Source organism: Gossypium arboreum, chromosome 12, assembly GCF_025698485.1.
Source record: "Gossypium arboreum isolate Shixiya-1 chromosome 12, ASM2569848v2, whole genome shotgun sequence".
NCBI classification, from domain to species: domain Eukaryota; kingdom Viridiplantae; phylum Streptophyta; class Magnoliopsida; order Malvales; family Malvaceae; genus Gossypium; species Gossypium arboreum.
In genome coordinates, this window is record NC_069081.1 from 101794846 (window position 1) to 101802287 (window position 7442).

A 7442-nucleotide genomic window follows, 5' to 3' on the forward strand; every position below is an offset into this window, starting at 1 on the left:
TGAAATTCATCCCACGCCAGTGTTCTTTGGGTGTGGTGGTTCACATGGCTGTGTCGCACAGCCGTATCCTACTTCTTTCACTTCTCCTACGCCCGTATTCAAATGCACACGCCCGTGTTATGTTAAAGCCTTGAGCACGGGTGGTGGGCACGGGCGTGTCGCACGCCCGTGTTGCTTTAACAGACTCACCCACAGCTACATCGAATAGTCGTGGCAACTTATCATATTCCGTATTAGGGAAAAGTTTTGCCCTATTTTCACATGGCTGTATCGCACGGTCGTGTCTCCTCCCGTGGTGTGAGTACGGCCTAAGGCACGCCCATGTGCCTGGTCGTGTGGATTAGAAAACCTGTGTTTCAAGGACTCAGTTAGTGATTAGATGTTAAAAAGTAAAATTTTAAAGAAATTAATACTGTTAGTGTTCGGGTTGCCTCCCGAGAAGCGCTTATTTAGAGCCTAAGCTCGACTTACCTCTCTTTTGCGTGATCATGGTGGTGCGAGTAGTTTACACTCCTCATCCCTACTATCAATTTCATCAAAATAAGGTTTTAAACGAGTATTATTTACCTTAAAAGTGTCAAATTTGGGATGACTTACCTCGACTGTACCGTATGGGAAAATGCTAAGTACCGTAAGAGGGATTGTTCCATTAGGTTCAGAAGTGGCAATACGAGGGTCGACTGCATCTAGTAGTTCTTTGTCTCCAAACTTAAGTTGATTTAGTGAAATATTGAGCTCGTCATGGCTTGATTTTGGTTTATCGTGTGTCCTTGGTTTATGAGTTCGCCATTCTTCTAGTTCCTCGATTTGCAGACTTCATTCTCCATAGATGGGTTCTTTATTGTTACTTGAACAAGGCTCATGTGTGCTCTTCGAACGTGTTTCCTATAAAGAAAGTTGCACCACATGGTCAGTATTAATAGGATTACGAGCTTGAAGAGTAACTGAGTCATCACCCATACGAAGTGTGAGTTCACCTGTACCAACATCAATAAAGGTTCTAGCAGTTGCTAAAAACGGCCTTCCTCGAATTAGTGGTGCGCCACTACTCTCTTCTATGTCTAGAACAACAAAAACGATTAGGAATATAAATTCATCAATTTTTACAAGTACATATTCAATGATACCTCAAGGAAATCTGGTTGTTTTATCGGCTAACTGAATACTCATCCTAGTTTGTTTGGGTTTCCTAACACCTAGTTGTTTAAGCATTTTGTAAGGCATGACATTAATACTAGCCCCTAAATCAGCCAAAGCATTTTTAACATTTAAGCTACCAATTAAACAAGGAATCGTAAAACTCCCTAGATCTTTCAATTTGTTGGCAAGCTTGTTCAGTAGAATGGCTGAGCAAACTGCATTTAACTGCACATGCGACGCCTCATCCAACTTCCGTTTATTTGCTAAAAGCTCCTTTAAGAATTTGATTGCATTTGGAGTCTGCGAAAGAGCTTCAATAAATGGTAAGTTAATGTGTAATTTCTTTAATAGTTTAAGAAATTTACCAAATTGTTCATCTGTGCGGGCTTTCCTTGTCGCATTGGGGTACGGTACTCACGGTTTGTACTCTTTACTTACTGATTTCTGCTAATTGTGGTCTACCTCGCCTTTACCTTTACTTACAACAATTCCTTGCCTCGGCTCTGGTTTAGGTTCAACTAACCCTTTCTCGTCTTGGATGGTAATTACGTTGAGTTGTTTCCTTGGGTTAGATTCAGTGTTACTCGGCAGGCTACCTTGTGGTTGTTCAGAAATCAATTTAGCGAGTTGGCCTATCTGAGTTTCGAAGCCTTGGATCGACGCCTGTTGATTCTTAAGTGCTATTTCGGTATTTTGAAAGCGAGTTCTTAATATCGAGATAAACTTTGTTAGCATCTCCTCAAGGTTCGACTTCTTTTCCTGTTGGTAAGGTGGTTGTTGGAAGCCTGGAGGCGGTGGTGGTCTCTGATTCCCTTGGCCTCCCCATGAGAAATTTGGGTGGTTCCTTCAACCTGTATTATAAGTATTACTATATGGGTTATTTTGAGATCTAGAATTATTGTTACCCATGTATTGAACTTGTTCCTCCTCAGTGTTGGGGTTGAAGGATTGATATTCCGTGTGTGTTCCTCCTCCATTTGGATTGCACCTCATAACTGGATGTACCTGAGTAGAACTACACAAACCGTCAATATTCTTATTCAAGAGTTCTACCTGGTTAGATAGTATAGTAACCGCATCGAGGTTGAAAACACTGACCGCTTTCGTCGGCTTTGTCCTCACAACTTGCCATCTGTCTAGTTGAAGGATTCAGGCCATTCGAAAAAGTTTGAACCTGTAGCCAAAGTGGTAGTCCATGGTGAGGGCACTTTCTCAACAGATCATTGTATCTCTCCCATGCATCGTAGGGTGTTTCTAGATCCATCTGCACAAAAGAAGAGATATCATTCCTTAATTTAGCCGTTTTAGCCGGCGAAAAATATTTTAGTAAAAACTTTTCTGTCATTTGTTCCCAAGTAGTGATTGACCCTCGTGGTAACGAGTTCAACCACAGTTTAGCCTTATTCCTTAATGAAAAGGGAAATAACCGAAGACGAATGGCATCATCAGAGACGCCATTGATTTTAAATGTGTCGTAGAGTTCCAGAAAATTTGCCAAGTGAGTGTTTGGATCTTCATCCTGTTAACCATCAAACTAAACAAATTGCTGTATCATTTGAATCGTGTTAGGTTTCAGTTCAAAATTATTTGCAGCAATAGCAGGCCTAACTATACTTGACTTAGTTCCTGTTAAATTCGGTTTAGCATAATCATACATAGTGCGTGGAGCATGATTCTGATTTACTGGATCAGCGGCAATCGCAGGAGGTAGCGGATCTTCCTGATTTTCAGCCATCTCCTCAGTTGTGGTTAATATCGTCCTCTTGCTCCTCCTTCATGTACCTTAAGCTTGACCTTATTTCTCTTCGATTTCTATGAGCTGCGCGATCGATCTCACTATCAAAAAGTAATGGTCCCGACGGGTTTCTTCTAGTCATGCACTATAAAAACCTGCCAGAAGCAAATAAACCAAAAATTAGAAAAGACAATAAAAATTTAAATTGTAAATAAAGTAAAATGGCTAAAGTAATAAAAATCGAGTGTTCCTAATATCTTAGCTCCCCAGCAACGGCGCCAAAAACTTGATATACTCGTCGCGATAAGTTTTAAAAATTTATAATTGACCGTTCTTGAAACTAACTATTATCACGATGAAGGCAAGTGTACCTATCGAACAGTAGTATAGCTTTAGCAAGACCGGATTGTCGAACCCAAAGGAACGAAGAGTACTAGTAATTACTTTCTTTTTATTATCTAGCCTAAAAATTAAGGGATTTGTTTATCTAAATTAATTAACTAAACTAAGGGTGCACAGAGAGAAAATTGGGAAAAAACTTTCGGGAAAACTCGATTGATTAAGACAATACCCAAGGAAAAATCCACCTATACTTCACTTCTTATTTGACTCTGAATCAGACAATTTATTCATTTGACTTGATCCGTAGAAATCCCTAAGTTATATTATTATCTCTCTCGAGACTAATAACGTCTAACCCTAGGTTGATTAATTGAAATCTCTTTCTAATTAACACCCTAGTGTTGCATTAACTCGATCTATGGACTCCCTTATTAGGTTTCACCTTAATCCGTCAAAATCCTATCACCCTATCTCTAGGCGTGCAATCAACTCCGCTTAATTACGACAAATTTACTCTTAGACAAGGACTTTTACTCCTCTGAACAAGTGCATGAACTTGAATCCATATCCTAGAATATTAAAACAAGAATTAAGAACACATAATTCAGAACTAGTCAAATATTTATCATACAATTCAGATAATAATAACAAGATCCATCTTAGGTTTCATTCCCCTTAGGTATTCAGGGGGTTTAGTTTATAATTATGAAAGAAAACATCTCAAAAGAATAAAGATAACAAAACATAAAGAAAACCCAAAACTCCTGAAGGAAATTGAAGGGAGATCTTCAGTCTTGACGATGAATCCAGCTTCTGAGATGGATCAATCGGCATTCCTTGAGTAATTCCTTGCCTCCTACTCTGTGTGTCTGTTCTAATTGCCTCTTCAGGTGTTTAAATAGGCTTTAGAATGCCTAAAAGCCCTCAAGAGTGGTGATAAACCGTAATTTATACATATTTTTACCCCATGTTTAACGCATTTTATGGATGATTTCCTATTAGAATTGGTGAATTCGATGCTCCTAATGCTTTAATTTCATATTTTATACTTAAGAGAGCTTAGGAGAGCGAAAGGAACGAGAAACAGGCCAAAATCAGAGAAAATGGGCCAAAGTACGAAATCAACACGGCCTGGACCTCCTCACATGGGTAGACCACACGGCCATGTCAATTTGGCAGGCTCGAGCACGGCCTGAAATAATCACACACGGGCATGTCCCTACCGAACCCAAGTTGAGTCCAATTCGGAAAAGGCTAATTTTGAGGGCTCTTAGGCATTCCAAAGCCTATAAATACACCCTAGAGGAGGAAGAAAAGGGAGGCACAGAATAGGGAGTAAGGAAGCCGATTGATCCATCTCAAAAGCTGGATTCACCATCAAGACTGAAGATCTCTCCTCAATTTCCCCTTCAGGAGTTTTGGGTTTTCTTTATGTTTTGTATTCTTTATTATTCTGAGATATTTTCTTATTTAGTTATGAACTAAAACCCTAAATACCTAAGGGAATGAAACCTAAGACTAATCTTGTTATTATTTTCTAATTGTATGATAAATATTTAACTTGTTCTTAATTATGTGTTCTTAATTCTTGTTTTGATATCCCAGGATTCTGATTCAAGATAAGCTCTTATTCAGAGGAGGAATAGACCCTGTCTAAGAGTACATTTGTCATAATTAAGCGGAGTTAATTGCGCACCTAGACATAAGGTGACAAGATTTTGTCGGATTAGGGTGAAACCTAATAAAGGGATCCATATATCAAGTTAATGCAACCCTAAGGTGTTAATTAGAGAAAGGTCTCAATTATTCAATCTAGGGATTAGATGTTATTAGTCTTGAATAGGGATAATAACATAACTTAGGGATCTCTACGGAACAAGTTAAATGAATAAAGCGTCTGATTCGGAGCCAGAATAACAAGTACAGTCTAGGTGGATTCTTCCTTAGGTATTGTCTTAATTCAATCGATTTTCCCAAAAGTAATTCCCCAATTCCATTCTCTGTGAATTCTTAGTTTAGATAATTAGTTAGTTAAAACAAAAAAACCTCTTTATTCTTAGGTTAGATAATAAAAAGACAGTCATTACTAGTACTTTTAGTTCCCTTAGGTTCGACAATCCGGTCTTGCTAAAACTATACTACTATTCGATAGGTACACTTTCCTACATCGCGATAATAGTTAGTTTCAAGAACGATTAATTATAAATATTTAAAACCTATTACGGAATCATGCGATCAAGTTTTTGACGCCGTTGCCGGGGATCGAAGATATTAGGAACAATCAATTTTTATTACTTTAGCTAGTTATTTTTATTGCAATTTAATTTAATTTTATTACTTTTTTTTCCTTCTCTTGACAGGTTTTTATAGTTTATGACTAGAAGAAACCCGTCAGGACCACTACTTTTTGATGAAGAAATCGATCGCATAGTTCGCAGAAACCAAAAAGAAATAAGGCGAAGCTTAAGATACAGAGAGAATGAGCAAGAGAATGACACTCAAACCCCAACCGTAGAGATGGCTGAAAACCAAGACAATCAGCTACCTCCTGCAATTGCGGTTGTTCAAAATCCTGCTCCACGCACTATTTATGATTATGCTAAACCTTCTTTAATAGGAACTAAATCGAGCATAGTTAGACCTGCTGTAGCTGCAAATACTTTTGAACTAAAACCTAACACTATTTAAATGATACAACAATTTATTCAGTTTGATGGTTTGCAAGATGAGGATCCCAACGCTCATTTAGCCAACTTCTTAGAACTATGCGATACATTTAAAATTAATGGTGTTTCTGATGATGCCATTTATCTTCAATTATTCCCTTTTCTGTTGAGGAACAAAGCTAAACAGTGATTGAACTTATTACCACAAGGGTCAATCACTACTTGGGAGCAAATGACCGAAAAATTTCTATTAAAATATTTCCCGCCGACTAAAACTGCCAAATTACGTAATGATATCTCTTCGTTTGTGCAAATGGACTTAGAAACTCTTTACGATGCATGGGAGAGATACAAAGACTTACTGAGAAGGTGCCCTCACCATGGATTACCGCTTTGGCTACAGGTTCAAACGTTCCATAATGGCCTGAATCATTCGACTCGACAAATGGTTGACGCAGCTGCTGGTGGAACCATTAATAACAAAACACCTGAAGATGCCTATAAGTTTATAGAGGAGATGTTACTGAATAACTATCAATAGCAAGTCATGAGAAGTAAGCCAACTAAAATAGTAGATGTTTATAACATCGATTCGGTTACTATGCGGTCAAATCAGGTAGAATTTCTAAATAAAAAGATTGATGGTTTACTTGGTTCTACTCAGGTACATCCAGTAATGAGGTGCGAGGCGAATGGAGGAGGAGCATGTACAGAGTATCAACCCTTCAACCCTAGCATCGAGGAGGAACAAGTCCAATATATGGGTAACAATAACTTTCAATCCCAAAATAACCCATATAGTAACACTTACAATGCAGGTTGGAGGAACTACCCTAATTTTTCGTGGGGCGGTCAAGGAAATCAAAGACCACAACATCCTCCGGGTTTTCAACAACCACCCTATCAACAGGAAAAGAAGCCTAACCTTGAAGAGATGCTCTCAAAGTTTATATCAGTGTCAGAAACTCGTTTCCAGAACACCGAGACAGCACTTAAAAATCAACAAGCGTCGATCCAAGGGTTCAAAACTCAGATAGGCCAGCTTTCTAAACTAATCTCCGAAAGACCACTAGAAAGTTTACTTAGTAACACCAAATCAAAAGAGCATGTAAAAGTAGTTACACTAAGGAATGGAAAAGTGCTAGCGGAATCTGAAAAGAAGCTAACACAAGAAGCCGTGATGAGTGAAAAGGGGGGAAGAAAAACTCGAAAATAATGACAAACTAGTGCCGAAGGCATATAAACCACCAGTTCCATTCCCAGAAAAATTGAAAAAAGATCGCATTGATGCACAATTCGGTAAGTTTCTTGAACTTTTTAAGCAATTACATATCAACTTACCTTTTGTTGAAGCCATCTCGCAGATGCCTACACACGTAAAATTTTTGAACGAGCTTCTAACAAATGAAAGAAAGTTTGAAGACGTATCTACAGTAGAACTCAATGAGGAGTGCTCAGCCATACTCCAAAACAAACTGCCAACTAAACTGAAAGATCCAGGAAGTTTTACTATTCCTTGCTTAATTGGTAGTCTGAATGTTGAGAAAGCACTAGCTGAT

General features: G+C 38.4%; 2 non-coding genes across 2 annotated transcripts; one reads left to right on the forward strand and one right to left on the reverse strand.

Annotated features, from left to right (window-relative positions):
* The first annotated feature begins 2330 nt into the window (after window positions 1-2330).
* Window positions 2331-2437, forward strand: LOC128286007 (small nucleolar RNA R71). The gene has a single exon (XR_008276554.1). It is a non-coding gene; the product is annotated as a small nucleolar RNA R71 (small nucleolar RNA).
* A 3727-nt stretch (window positions 2438-6164) lies between these two features.
* On the reverse strand, window positions 6165-6270 carry LOC128286228 (small nucleolar RNA R71). The gene has a single exon (XR_008276772.1). It is a non-coding gene; the product is annotated as a small nucleolar RNA R71 (small nucleolar RNA).
* Between the last annotated feature and the right edge of the window lie 1172 nt (window positions 6271-7442).